Raw genomic sequence first — 16,018 nt, forward strand, 5'->3', positions numbered from 1 at the left:
TGACCTTTCATTCAAGATCAAAGTGTAAATGGTATGCTTATTGCACCTATCTCCTTATGGACAGTAGCTCTGGCAATATTATCTTTTTTCCCTGTCATCAAAGACATTTCAGTGTGGAGATCTTTAGCATTGATATCCTTTTTCTTTGAAGCTACTGAGCTTTACAAAGCTGTTCCTCATGTTCAGAACAGCCTGAATTAGAAAATAAAAGGACATAGGATAAGCCATAAATGTTTAACAGCAGAGGAACTATTGGTAGTACCCATCCAGGTCTCTTTCATTTTCTCAGTCAGTAACTCAGTTTATACACTAGTGGAACCAGAATTCTGTCATTCCTTATGAAGGTGAGAGTCAAGTTTTTATTCCTTCATAACACCTACAGATGCCATATTAGAGTTACTCAAACACTGTTGTGAATACTTGAGTACTCCCTGAAGCCAATTATTGGTAGTTGTTCTGAAGTCTTGAATGGCTACCACCTAGAAATGCTAAATAAAGTTGTAATAATTATGATAGGCAGTGATACTTATGGTCTAAAGTAAAGAAAGTTTGAACCAAGTAAAAAGTAATTTCCCCCTTCTCCCAGTTATTTGAACTAGGTATTTTATCACCATCCTGTGAGGGTCTGAAGGCCCAAATGCTGCATGTGCTGAGCAACTTTGAAAATCTATTATTATAGCTAACCATCCCACATATATATAGCCTCACCCTATATAAATTATGTAAACATCTTGGTTCTACAAGTTTGAGCTGGAAATCTGTAAGCTGTCTCATGAGACTTTCAGTTGCTGGTTGAGTTGGAAAAACATTGTGATGCCTAGGCTTTCTTGTGGTAGTCTGGCATTTCATATTCAGGCCTGGGCAAAACTGGGATGAGCATACATTTGCAAAAATGAGGAAAAAAAAAAAAAAGAAAAATAATTTCTCTGTAAATCTTACAAACATCAAGGAAACGTTCAGGTATGAGGCACTGAAAGTGGTTTGTTCTTTCATTATCTGCCAATCCTTAAAGAGAAAACAAGCAAGGTTTCCTTGCCTACTTCTTAGGGATGCCTTGTATGAAAAAAAACTATCCATACTGTATGGGTTCTATGCATACAGGAATAAGTTGAATTTAGTAAGTACAGCTTCAATAATTAGTGCAGCCAATGGATCCTCACTGATAGCAGTAGACACAGTCTCATTTAATAATAGCCTTAAGTTAATAGTGTACGGCTTTTCAACAGAAGCGACAACATGGAGAAAAATGTACAATTTATTAATTTTTATTCTAAAGCCTTTTTAATTCTCAGTTTCATGGTTCCAAAAGTGGCCTACCTTTTTATGAATTGGGACCAGACCCCATTCTCATTTCTTTTAATAGATGAATGTGAGGGTAAGAAAAAGCAACCAAAGAAACAGTGTGTATAACAAATTAGAGTAAAAGGAGATTGATATACTTTCAAGATGGTGATACAGCAGTCCATGCTGAGTTTACAGTGCTTGTGGTTTATAGCATGTGCTATAATTACTTCAGCTTAGAGCTGAATTGACTTTGAAAATCCAGAAACAGTTACTGAGGCTATAAAAAGTGAGACTTTGACTTTAGTGAATCTGTTCCAAGAGGTAGAAGTGAAATTTAAAAATGAAATTTCAACTTGCATGCTGTTTTCTGAGGCAGGTCCAGGAAAAACTTCTCTGGTTCAGCCACCTATTTTGCTCCATAACCAGGATGATGTCAAAATCTCAGACAAGAAACCATGTAGAGAGAAAGTTATGTTACACAGAACAGACAGACATGAGCAGCTTCCACAAAAATTGAGAAGGAATTTCTGTAGTATTTATGCAATTAGTAGTTGAGTTACTGAGTCTTTATATTAGGATGGCATTCTACGACAAAGGAGTCTGTTAAGCTCACTAGAAGTATAAATATAGAGCCAATTATGGCAGCTGCACAGAAATGATGGATCAATCTTCAGTCAAAGGGAAGTTGGGAAAAGGATACTCAAACATTTCCAAGCTCATCCAATTTCAGTCAGAAAAAAAAAAAAAAAAAAAAAAAAAAAGAAAAAGAAATAAAAGAGTAGAATCACAAGATTCCCCAAATAAGTTTTCTTTCTAGAGTGAGATGACACCATTTTGAACCTAAACTGAAATCTCCTGCCTTGGTTTTGGTAACAAACCACAGAGTAGCTATTTGCATATCACAGTAATATAGCTGAATTCTCACCATTACATATACCTTTCCCAGCAAGTCTTCAGTCTCAGACACAAATAGCAGCCATTCAGAAAGATGGTGAGCCCTGACTGCTGCCAGTCCACTGAGAAACAATTTAGAGCAAGCACATTTACTACTAAAGGTGAGGTTCCTGAGGTACACAGCACCACAAGAAATGTACATGAACTTTCTAACTTAAATACAACATCATTACCCTACAGTATTCAGGTGGCAGATGGAAAACACTCTCTTGTTCTTGGTCTCCTGCTGCCTCTTTCTCCACTCCTAGAGCTCACAATCAAGCAGGATATTTTTTATTTCTGCCATGGGAAAGTGATCCATATTTTTTCATCAGCATAAAAAAAAATTGTTCAGGAGGCTAGACCAGTCAGAAACAGAGCTTGCCAAAACTGCTTTCAGCACAAAAGAAGTAGTAGGATCATTCCCCTTATTCTACTTCTCACCCCTTCTGATAATTTTTGGTGAGCCTTCATGCCACTGCTATTGCTCACAAAGTCATATGCTAGCTGCATCTTCTAAGAAATTAGTCTTTTTGCTGTTGAGTGGGAAGCTGAAAGATGTCTAAACACTAGGTGGGCTGTGACTGAGCTCTGTCTGAAAACCAGGATGTTGCTGAAGCACCTTGAACACAGCCCTGAGTTGGCACACACGAGCACTGTATGGGACCAGACCAGTGGTGAACACGCTCCATATATTTCATGATTCTTTCTGAGGTACACCGTGCACTTCGGCTTGGTACTGCCAAACTGGCCACCACTCTGAAAGGTTCTGCAGGATGTTATGGATTTTTTTTGTTTGCTTGTTTCAAGATTTGATTTATATTTAACCAGTCTTCTCTAATCTCATGAAACTTTTGCCTGCTGTGCAGGGGAACATGTTATCAGTAATGCAGCTGTGCTTGGCCTGCATGCTTCACATGTAATGGGCCATAATTAATATAGTTTATGTGAGAACAAAAATTATATAAACAGTGCAAAATTTTGATGTAAGTACAGAGGAGAAGTTATGCTGGCCTGATGGGCAAAGGAGCCTTTCTATTATGTACTGGTACAAACTCTGGGGTGTGGGTAAGAATGCTATTTCTGTAGACTGTGTTTTGGAGTCCCTAGTCCATATGAAGGTTGGAAGGGTCCAAGTGTCTTACAGAAAGTCAACCATGAAATAGTTTAGCCCAGAGTCCCACCCCTTATATACTTCTGTTGCTAAACTGCTTTTGAGCAGCCATAGCATAGAAGTAGGATGAACTTTTGGGCCAGATAGACTGGTCACACCAAGTGTTGAGAGCAGGATATCCAGCACAACATGTATTGCTAATCAATGTCATCCTTCCTCAGGTTCAAAGTCTCTCCATTCAGGACTAATACTCTCTTATCCTAATTCTCCTCTTCGGCTTTAGTTTCAGCAGTGGTCCTTGTATGGCATATCAGCTTAATGTGATCCTTCAAGACATATGCATCTCTTGCTTTCTTGGAGGAGCTGCCCAACTCATTCACTACCTACTCCTTGTTCTCTTCCTTCCAGGTCCTCAATTTAACAAGATGAGTGGCATATATCTCTACTGGGCACTTTATACAGGCTCACTCAAGACTAAGTAATATTGACCTAGCTCAGTTTTCCTCAGAAACATTTAAGGCTTGCTAGAATCCATTACAAGCCCTTAAGAAACCTCAGGAAAAATATCTGAAGGAACTGCATTTGTGAATAAAATCTAATTCATACGTCTGCAGTGCAGTTGAACAATTACACATCTCACTCACTGAATAACTTTTAACAAAGTAAATGTTAACAATGTTAAATTTATCTTTAAAACACTCAACTTTATTGAGTAATGCTGCTTTCCATTTCATGTTAAGGACTACATACCCAATAAGTAACTGCATCTTTCACCCTCAACGCCTGTCACATGAACAGCACTGGAGATAATATGCACAAAATTTAAAACCAAAAATAATTTTTCTATAAAAATAACATTTTTAGCTTGCATAAAGTTCTACACTTTATTAATCTGCCTGTATCTGTATATTCTAACAAAAAAGCTTTCAGAGTACAATACATGCAGATTTGTGGAAATTCAGATTTATTTACAAGAAATCAGAAATATATTATTCTTACTAACTTAAACTGAAAGAAAGCCTTCATTTAAGTGACTTAATCATACCCAGAAAGCATGTAATAAAATAATGACCTCTATTACAGATCATAAATAGCAATCAAATCTCTACAAAATAATGATCAAACCAGATAATAAGTCTGATTACATTCAAAATCCTGTGCTTCTACTGTTTTATTTCTAGAGTGTGAAATAGAAATTGACTTATGAGAAGATGCTGGGCCAACAACCGAGGGGAGTCTAAGTAAATTGAAGAATGCCAATTAAGCCTGGAGGAAGTCTAAATTAGGGTAGCTCACCTCTTCTTCCAGACCCCTCACTGTGCACATCATACCAATTTAGACCCCCTTGAGACTCACATAGACATATGCACTGAGACTTAGTTACTTACTTAAGCAAACTACTTAGTAATGTTTAAGTTCCATATTGTCTCTGAATATGATGCACAGATTCCAAGTCCAAATTAGTACAGCTCATATTCCAAGAGGGCAGAAAAGAGAAGTAAATAAAGAAAACCAACTAACTGGAAAGAGAAAGAAACTGTAAGCTAAAAAAAAACCCAACCCACCTCTCCAGTCATCTTTTTCTGGTTTGCCATCATGTAGGGTATGCCACTGTAGCAAATGGTGCAAGTAGGCCTGTGGAGCTTAACAGATTATTCCAATGTTTCAAAAGCTGATTCCAACAGGGCCTTATAACCCAGTGTCTCCCAAAGCTCTGGGATGTGCTAACAACTATCTTTGACCTGCAATCACATATCTGACAAATATGCGTGTTGGGATCTTTTTTTAGTTATGATTTTGTTCCTCCTGCTTTTCTTTCTGACAGAAGCATGAAGTATTGACATGCTAACCTCTCTCAGCCTTCCATAAGAGAAATACAAGATTAATTGCTCCAGATTTCTGCAATTTCCAATTAACAACTGTGATTTCATAATTTATATGTCAGAATCTTTACATTTTCAGGGTAACATTTCCTATCCCAAGAATCTAGTCTCCCACGAAATATTAAATTCTAGATACTAAAGATAAAGGGCATATCCATATGACAAGATGGAGAGAGATGTAAGCCTCTCTTTGTGATCCAAACTGGCTGAAACAAGATAGCTCTGGGGCAGAAGGTGTAATTTAAAACTACAGTAACCACTACTTAAGCATTGTATTAGGATACATGAAGAATCCTATTTCCAACCAGGATTCTCGATAAGATCACCAGACACTTGCAATTAGTATAGGAAGTCACTTCTTTTTTTCTTTATTTAGGACAACTAATAGAGCCCTACCCAGGTTTTCTTCCAACTCTCCCTCAGGAGGTACTGAGTATTTATTACCTTGCACTCTCCTGTAACCAGCACACCACAAGTTATGCTGAAGGGGAGGAAACTCCCTTGTTCACCTTGTGCTGGAATTCATTCTAATGGCATCCACTCTGCAAAGCTTGATCAGCAAGAGAAGGAACAGAGCAAACATGCCTACAGCTTAGTTGTCTGAGCTCTCACCTGTGAGATAGGACACTTGATTTTCAGTCCCTCTGTACAAGCATTAATAGGAGCAGAGACTGAATATACACTTCTGAGAGATATACTTCCGTGCATAGAATTTGAGAGACTTACAATACCACCCTAAAATACTGTGTCTGGGATTCACAATTGGAATAGTCACCCGCTGACAGTATTATCAATGGCTTTTCCAAACTTTCCATTTCAGTGTCTCCATTCAGTATAAAAAAGCCTGGGCTTGTTTGTTCAGTAGCTGTACAGATCCTACAGTAATAACAACAACAAACACATCCTACATATTGCTCTGGTGATTCATGATGATGTGAACAGGCTGTACTAAATTCCTAACCTGTTAGAGGAAAATTAAAAGCTTCTCATTTTGCTAACAAAACATTGTGTTTGCCTATTGGCTCCATCCTAGTAGAGTCTCAAAGAACAGACTGAAGTCATTCAAATAGCCCTCAACAAGATCTGGTTTAATACCTGCATTTGAAAGCTAGAAATCTAACTGAAAGCCATGTCCTGATTAACAGTGACATCAAAGTCAAGGCTTTAAGAGTAAGTTTAATCAGTAGAATGAGGTTTGTATGGGCTAGGTACCTAATTCAAATCGCTTGCTTATAATACATAAAACTACAGAAATGACTGTGGTTTGCAGGTTACAAGAAGCCAAGAGAGCATGTACAGAAAAGGTGGAACAGATAAGAACAGAAGGCAGAGACAGCACAGAAAACCATCACAGGCTATGTAAATAGAAGAAACTTTAAGAACATATTGACAACATTGCTGAAAATTAAATAGGAGAGAATTTCCTTTATATATAGCAAAGACAACTGCTCCATCACCAATCCACTATCTAGGCAGAGGAGAACAAAACCTGATGAGACTTGAAATTAGAGAGGAAGATGGTACAACACCTTTTCTACCCACTTACCATCAGCTTATATAGTCTCCTACTTACTGGAGATATGTATACACTTCATATACCACAGCACATTTTAGAAATAACCTGGGAAGTCCTTTATCACTCCATGTGCAGGCAAAACTAGTTCAAATTCAACACAGTTTTCTCAACAGGATCCTAGCCAAACACGTGGGGGTCAGTAGCTGCCCATGTGGAGGCTCTGGAGAGCCTCCCCGAGTGCAGGTTTGGTTGCATCTTCCTTCTGCCTGAGGCAGCGGCTCCCATTACACTCTGTCAGAAAGCAATCTGCTGTCCACAAAAGTGAGCATGTAGTCTTCAAAGTAAAAATGGTGCTATGACACGCTACCACTCCACTATGAGCACTGTGGGCATCTTCACACCAGCAAGCCACTATGAACCTTAAACACAGCTCCTTTCTGGTTACAATGCCAGAAACCATGCTAAGAGTGAACTTTAAAACATGACTTTTTGAGAAGGCTTAAAATACCATAAGCAGGTCTGGAATATCATAATAATTCTGTGGGGAGGTGTTACTAGTGCCTAGAAAGGGCTCTGGACAACTAAAGGTTGTGTGGTAGACACAATGAATCCACAGATATTCAGGTAATCGGCTGCTGCAGGGAGCTGCAGTGATCTAATTCTCTGGAGGAGCTTACAGACAACCATGAGGAAACCATAACTGCACATTGCTCCTATCCAATAGAGCATTTTAGCACTAAAGTTCCAATACTAAATGCTAATTCAGAGGTATTCAATAATTGAATACTAAGTAATAATTTCATAGCGTATTTTGTTTACAAATATATGTACACAATATGCTCATTTAATACCACAAACAGCATCCGTTTTCTTGTCAATGCTGTTCTTTACGTGAGAAGTCAGTGTAGCAGCCGTGCAGTACAGTAGTATCTGCTACAAAGTAGTCACAGCCTTATGAACTCACCCTGAAACATACTACTGTACATATTGATTCTGAGTATAAATATTGTCACATAGCATAATTTTAACAATTTCATTTTTAAAACTGTCAAAATATATTTGGCAATTTAAGTTTTTCAAAAAACTGAGAAAGATGTTTTATTAACCACATTTGTTTTTATCTAAAAAACCAGATTCCTCACATTCTACAGTATCTGTTTCTGTATTAGACTGCCAGTACTCGGGCTAGAGATTGCCTTATGTTACACACATGCAACACAATACTTATCCCTCACATAATATTCATAATAAAACAACAGCAGAAACAGAAAACCTTAACATGAGCTCAACAAAACAGTCTAGAAGGAGAAAAAAAGGCAGATTAATCAGATGTGAAACAAACACAGTTCTTTGAGTCAAGGGCTGGGCTCAAATTTGAGCTAATTTTTTTTCCCAGTCCTACAAGATGTGGTATTGAAGAGCATTATCCTTTCCTCTGTAGATGAGATACTAATATTAGGTATTATAGCAAAGATCCTGCAGAAATGGTTCACACTCTTGAACGGTTCTTCCAACTACCCTTTCACATACAGAGTAGATCTGTTTTTCCTCATGCTTCGAGGCATGGGAAAGTGTGGAGCATGCTTATCCTCAGAGAGTTGGCCCTATCCCCAGCTATGCAGAGTTAACATGATGAACTTCTCTATAGAGCTATGAGGGTGAAAGGCTTCTCTCTGCTTTCTCTCTAGCCTCTACAAGTCAACATAGTAAACTGAGGATACCTTCTGAGATGGCTTTTATATATACTTTTATATATAAACTGGGCAATGAAGGAATTGTTCAATAAGAGCTTACACTAGAGACCACAAACACGCTGGTGAAATTAAATGTTTGATACACCTCTTGGAAATGTACTTGAGGAAAGGCCTGCAACTGGAGCAGTTATGAAAAGCTACCACTGGGCATCAGGTGATAGAGAAGGGCTAATGATAAATGCCCAGACTGAAAAAATGCCGAATGCAGACCCACAGGGATTGCTCATAAAATTTCTTTATCTGCAAGTCTCTATCAAGACAGTAGAGGGCTGCAAAATTTCTTCACCATTGGGAAGCTTAAACGTGACAGCAGGCACTGAGCCTGTGCATGATAATATGGAGAGGCTAGGCTTATTTCTGATAAAGCAAGTCAGCATTAGTCAATGTAGGCAGATATTTTGGACCAATCTGCCAGCAAATGAGTGATGTAGACAGGCCTTGAGCACATCGAGTGAGCAACTGAAGCTTGGTCACTTTCAGGGGAGGTTTGGCTTGCCTACGTGCCCCTTGCACTGGCCAAATACAAGGAGGGGAAAATGTAGCCAACATCACACCTGAGCTGATTCTCCTCAGGAAGGTTTAGGTCTTGTTTGTGGTTGAGAATATGCCTTATTAAGATGGCTACACCACGTTTCTGGTTCCCTGTTTTGTACAGCATCCCCTCATGACTGCTTGGCAGCAGCCCTGTTTGCTTTGCTGTCTTCACGATGAGGGCTCTCAGCTTTCAAGGGTGCTGGAAACATCGAAACCAATCCCACAGCACACGCTTTCCTATGCCAAAGAATATGGTCACCTTTGGGCCTTTCCCCAGTTTAAGAGTTACTACTTTTTGCTGTTTTCCTTTCAGGGAAGACAGAATAGGTGGCATCAAGATTCTCAAGCCAATTCCCCCTCCTCAGAGTCACACCAGGGCAGCTTCAGCCTGCTTGGGGCAGCTTCAATTTATGTCTGCCCTACTCATGGGCTTTAGTCCCAGCTGCAGCAGTAATTAGTCCCTCACTTACATGCTTTACCATTTGCTGTTGTCTCGGATCTACATTTGTCAATTATCTGCCTCTGTGAATGATTCAGTGCCTTGTGTTATGGAGGAACAATGACAGCGCTTGCTCTGAAGGTGTAGCAAAGACCTTGCTCTATCAAATGCCTGGGCACTGATATACTACAGTGCTCATGGCAATCCCTGGCAGTGGGGTCATTCACCATAAATATTCAACAGAAAAATGCTTGGAAAACAGTGATACTGAGATATCTAAGGGTGATAGCTCTAGTGAAATAAATTACCCCCCAAAGCTTGTATGATTTCCTGTCTCACACTCTGAAGCATCAACACAAAATAGCCTTACGAGTAGCTTATTGTGAGAGAGATTTGGGGATTTGGGGTTTATTTTGCTGAGAGACACCAAATGTCTTGAGAGAGATAATACACTTTATCAGGTCATATGAGAAAGATGGAAAAAGAAGCTACATTTTCCAGAACACAGGACCTGTATGAGGTCATTTAATGTTTTGATCCTTTGAACATCATCACTCTTGGCTCAGTTTGGGCATTGCATCTTTCCAAAGGCACTAATTGATTTGGCTCTGCACAAGATGAATAAGAATATGACAACGAAAAATTTATTCTTGAATAGAATGCTGAGGAATGAGTAATATACCTCTTTTTCCACTAATTTCTGTAATAGGTTCTAATTAAATATGGCAAAGAAAAAGATAGGTAGGTTGCCTCATTCAGAAACAAGTAGATCATCCAAGCAACAAATTTGTGGTACTGCAGTTTGGCATTTACCTCTAGCCTAGAAATTTGTACCAATTATCTTACCATTAGCAGAACATGGTACATTACAGATTGCATACTCCAGGCATGTAATTTCAAGGGCAGGAAAGGCATATCAAAACCATCATTTTCTAATTCTGTAGATGAGGGTTTGTTTACACAATCTTACACCATTTCAGATGAATGGAGGCAAAATCAGTAGAAAAAATTATCTTTGCTATAGATAATGTGAGCCTCGGCAGGCCTATTTCTTAGGGCTTATATTAATGTCAATACAAGTTTCAAGGGATTACCCATAGGATACTCTTGAAAATAAGATGTCACATTTCAATGAATTTAACCCAAGGCACAAATTTTTAAGTGCATACTGTAAATATTAAATAAATTTGTCTACTCCCTTGTAGCTGCTGCTTATTGTTTGAGAAATATTTCAACTTAAAACCTAAAAACTGTGAAAATTTTGGCATGTGCCAAAATAATTTTAGAATTTTGACATAAACTGTGATCTAATTAAACAATAAGACCTGACAAAAACAGTCACCACTGTCTGATAATGACCTCCTGGGGCAGTTAAACATACTAAAGCAAAGCTGAACAGACTGAGAAGGTCAGCAGCAGCACTAAGAAAGCTTTTACAAGAGGTCTAATCATTCTCATAGCTCCCACTTTCTTTGTTTTGTTTTTCTTCTATTTGAAAAATAAACCACACATAGAGAAATATACAAAAAACATTGTTCTGAATTATTTGCAAGTACAAAAACTCTAAAATAGAACTATGTGGTCTGATAAATAGTCCCAGTCTCCTGGCACATTATTTTGCAAATTTCATTCAAACGTAATTATCGTTCTCATCTAGGATAATGAATACCAACATGCTGGGGCTAAAAAGAATGTGATGGAGACTGTACAAGGTACTTCCACTACTGCTAGCATATGTATTCCTCTCAAATGGGGGCCAAAATATATACAGCTCTGCATCCTCTGTCAAAGGTAAGCAAAAGGTTCAAGTTGGATTGAGACTTTTTATATGGGTTGCTCCAAGCTGAGCTATTCACATGCAGTTTAGGATTTTCAGGCATTTTACTAATGTGCAATTGAGAGTACCTAATTTTAGTGATTAGGGCATAATATGCCCACAAATAAGCTGTGCCCATATAATAACTGAAAATTCTAGATACATTCACAGGTTAGTTCAAGGTTCTTAAGTGCTATACCTAAGTTTACACTGTAAAACATACTTCCGTGGGCAGCTTCCTTCTCATCCACGACAAAATAGAGCAGCTTTTAAGGTACAGAATTAATCTGGGGAGATGTTTATATTACTTCTTTTTTATAATGCAGTTAAGTAAATGGAAACACGGCATAGGCATCTCCTCATGGAGCTGACAGAAATATAGCATCTCTCTTTATGGACCAGCAGTAGGGCCCATTCCTTTGTTATTTGCTGGTTCTTTGAAAGACCACTGGTTGAGAAAAAATGCTTCATACAACATCAAATTACTCTATAAATTTGATTTCTGAAGTCAATTAAAAGTTTACACATAACACCAAAAAGTAATTCCCTGCAGAAAGGTAAGGATTGTGTCCTGGTATAAAGTCTTCCTAATTTGGAGAAGTCGTCCATATAAATACATGTACGTGCATACACTGAAACTGCATGTAACTTGCTGTTCTGTAACATCCCAGCAGCATGGCAATTATTACTGTAATCTTATTACATTTACTCCCTCTAAGGATAGGTTTTTGTGGGTTCCAGAAAATTAATCCCAATACGCTAATTTTTTTTTTTTCTAATTAAGAGTATCAGAGTACACAATATGCAAAAAATGATCCTATTTGCTTTTGTATACATAAAAAAGGATTTGTTCACCCTCCTTGTCCTCTAAAACATTTCGACTTGTTTTTTTAGTTTTTAAGCAGTTAAGGCTATCTTTACCTGCCGACTTCCGTTGGGATTTCTGCATGGTTTAGTCTAATTACTCTTGATGCTGGACCTCTCATGCTATGAGCTACTTCAAAGGAGAGAACTAGAAAAAGGATTTCTTTTTAGAAAAGTGCAATATCAAGGAGAAAAGATAGCATTTTGTTCTCATGATATGATGGACAAATCATAGAGAAAATCTATTAGAATGATAGATCGTATAAATTTTAATATAAAACACCAGCAGAGGTGCATTTTTTTCCTGAAGTGGCTTTGAAATTGTACAGTCTCTGTTTTGTCCAAATTTATTGCTAAAGCCTCTAGTTGAAAAGTTCGCCAATGAACAGAATCAAAGTAATCAGATTTTTACATTACAAGAACTAGTAAAATCTTGGTTCACAGCTATGATTTCCTAATGAAGCACCAGTACCTATAAATGAATATAATTTCCTGCCTCAAGGCTCCCCTGTGTTTTAAGTACAGTGCCCGTTTATCCATCAGCATTGACCAGATACTGTTGGATTATGATCTGCTTTTTGGAAGCAACATAAAGTAGTGACATTTTTTTAAGGTTTAATGTAGTATGTAGTTTATTGTAATTTTTCTGGTCAAAGGAATTTCTCCATAAATATTACAATACATCCCAATCAAAACATAGTTTTGTTTCCTAGAGCCAAATTTTTTTCCCGATCAACAACTGGTGCTTTATTATTAATTCAAACAAATATATGTGTTAAAGCAATGTTATGATGCTTTGATGAGAAGACACAGACTGGAAAAAATTTAAGCTAAAATTCCACAACAAATTCAAACCGAAATTATGTCAGCTTCTACCAATCTGTGTCAAAGTCCAGTGCCCTGTTCAGTGGTGGCAGCAGGGGAATGAAAGTACCACAGCTGCCCAAAACGTGTGCTAGACAGCCAAGCAGTGAATGGCCAGAGCAATACAGGAATGCACTGATTCAGCAGCTGCTAACAGCAAGGCTCATATGAAATCCCAACCACAAATTAAATTAATCTCCTTCCATCATCAGAAAACACCAAAGGAAGGCAGAGTGCAACGAGCCATGCTGAAACAAGAAAGTGTTATTTATATCTTCCAGACCCAGCACTGGTGAATTTGGCCCTTCATCTATAAATTACCCATTTATGCCTTTAATAGGTATTTCAGGGCCAATGATTTGTAAGACAAAAAAGAGGGTTGAGACTCATGCAATAGCTCAGTGCAGTTATGTGTTAACCAATAGGTTCAGCCTTTGCCCTAAATTTTCTGGGCCAAATTATAGCATTAATCAGAATGTCGTTAATCGAGTTGCAGGGTTATATTTGAAAGCAGAAGTTAGTTCTCTGTTTTGTGGGTTTCAGTATCTCCGATAGCACAATATGTTCCTAAGCAATATTTCCATGCATTTGTCAAGACTTGCATGCTTCTGGAAAGAACATATGTTTGGGGCCATTTTGTAGTTTATTATATCCCAGCATCTGAGGTGTTAACTCGTTTCAGTGTTGGTCTGAGTGGAAATCTGGCAAACAATGGGATTTTTAAATGATCAAATAAAAATAATAAAAAGCTTTCTTACATTGTAAACCATTCTTAAGCATTCATTTTTTGGCATTTTGTAAATGTAAAAATAACTGGATTTAAAAAAAGCAATAGTTTATAATTATATGGGTAAATTAATCTTAAAGAGCAGGTCCTCTGTCCAAGTTACAACCAATAAACGTGGATTTATAATAAAATTAATGACAAACATTAACCACAGAGGTGTCAGCAGGCACCACTGTAATTATTACTGTGAACTGCTTATTGACAGCTGTAACAAATTCCGGTGGACAGAAGCTGGAATCTTAAGGGTAGCAATTGGACTACATTTAAGTACTATTAGACACTAACTAGTAAGAACTGTCAGGCTGGCCTTACTTCAAAACATAAGGAAAATATCCCCGAAAGGAAGACATCTTAGCTCATCCCTTTTCTTTTTTTCTTGAAAGAGCTTAACAGGCTGCAAATATTTTTTGAGTAGCAGGGTGATGTAAAGGGCTGCAGCCTTCTCTCCAGTACTGTGTTCAGAGAGAACCTGCCTACAAACAAGTTACCACAGGGTAACAGGGTGCGAACTTATAGTGCATCAGCTGCTCTCTGGTAATTGCCTGTGTGCGTGCTTTTATCCTGTGGTTACTTCAAGGTTGTTTATCTTTCTTTCATAGAGAGGTAAGCTGCCTTGAATTATCTGATTAGCTGAGGGGAGAGAGTGTGCAGATGGGACGATCCTTTGAAGCAGCTGATGCGCTGTGGGTCCACACTCTCCCTTATCCCACAGTAGCTGGCTCCAAGTTCTTCCAGCTCCAGTGACTTAACTCCAGCTGAGTGGAGTGACTCAGGATTTACATCACTGGAGCTGCGAGAAAACCTGAGCCGTTACTCTTCATCACGTAGGGCCATACTGTATCATCAATTTTTAAGTCTAAGTCCCAATTGGAATCAGTTAAGAGATCAGCCTAAAAATCAATGACACAATATGGCCCAGAGATAGCAGCAATCCTTCCTGTAGATCTCACATCTTTGCTTTTAAATCTCCTCTCTTGGGCAGACCTGGCTTGTTTTGTTCTGCTCCTACTATATCTGAGTAAAAATCAGAGATTGGGCCCACAGTAAAACATGGTGTCTGAATTCCAGTCACCTGGATATGTCTGAAATTTGAATTCAGGCCCTGACTCTAATTTTGTACATGGTCCTAGTGTCACACAGATGGCCAGATGCCATACTTGCTGATCCTCCTGAGAGCTGGGCAATATAAATTCTCTACTAATGATGGCAAAGAGCAATAGAAGTAATTTTCAAGAGATTTTCAATATTTTGCAAAATCAAGTACTTATCACTATGGGATAAGACACTATGATACCTCTTAAAATGGGAAGTCTCACTCTGACCTTCTGTATTCAGCCCTCACAGAGCTCCAGAACCTCTCTGGTTGGAACTTTTACTTTGGTTTCACACACGAATGCTGATGGTTCATCTCTGCATCTGTCTCTGTAGCTGGAAAGAAGAATGTCTCATCAATAGCAGTTCCCATGAGTGTATTTTCCTGAATGAAAGACACATAGTTATCTTTCAGCAGTACAAAGAGTTTATGGGTTCTTCCTGGTCACGCTCATACGCTGCTACTCAAGAGAAGCTGGTATGTGGATGTCTCATTTGAACATGATCAAGCTGTCTGACAGGTGGAAGCTCACAAATGCAATGGAAAGTACCAGGGCAGTACAGCTTTCTTTAAGTGCATTTGGCTAGTTTTTAAAATAGCAATACATTTTGGAGACAAAAATGCTACTTTCAAGGCTGCCTATAACTTCTGTGAGATGACTAAGATCAAAAAAGATTTTTGGCATTCCTGCCATAGGGACCCCACCCCACAAGCATACCACAGCAACCTCCACCTGCAGGGGCACAAGGCAGACCATCTGTGTCTGTGCATGTAGGCGTACACATGCCCATGCCTGGTTTCTCCGCCAAAGTGGATTTAGAATCCCATGGCTAAATTCTGCGCTCATTTACACTCCCTCTAATCCCAGCAAAATTAGTGGGATAGCAGGCATGTGAGGCAGCACAGTGCTGGCCTCCAGGCTGTGTGATTCCATTCATTAAACACACTGAGGCACTTGTGCTGAATGAATGCTTTTACCTTTTCCCTTTAAACCTGATATTTTAGATATTAAGAGAAAATAATTACATCCTCCTCCTGGGAGGTTTATTTCAAATCCTTACTAGGGCCCCACTGTGGCCAGTGCTTACATTTTTCAAAATTGATTTTAGGCAGTATAAATAGTCTGAAGCTGCACAT

At 38.5% G+C, this 16,018-nt stretch overlaps 1 long non-coding RNA gene across 1 annotated transcript in view; it reads right to left on the minus strand.

Annotated features, from left to right (window-relative positions):
* LOC113483097 overlaps nucleotides 1–16,018 on the minus strand; it is a 114,073-nt gene that overhangs the window by 37,601 nt on the left and 60,454 nt on the right. The gene's annotated exons all lie outside the window — the stretch shown is intronic.

This window comes from Athene cunicularia (assembly GCF_003259725.1).
Source record: "Athene cunicularia isolate RWA chromosome 8 unlocalized genomic scaffold, athCun1 chr8_part1, whole genome shotgun sequence".
Taxonomy (NCBI): domain Eukaryota; kingdom Metazoa; phylum Chordata; class Aves; order Strigiformes; family Strigidae; genus Athene; species Athene cunicularia.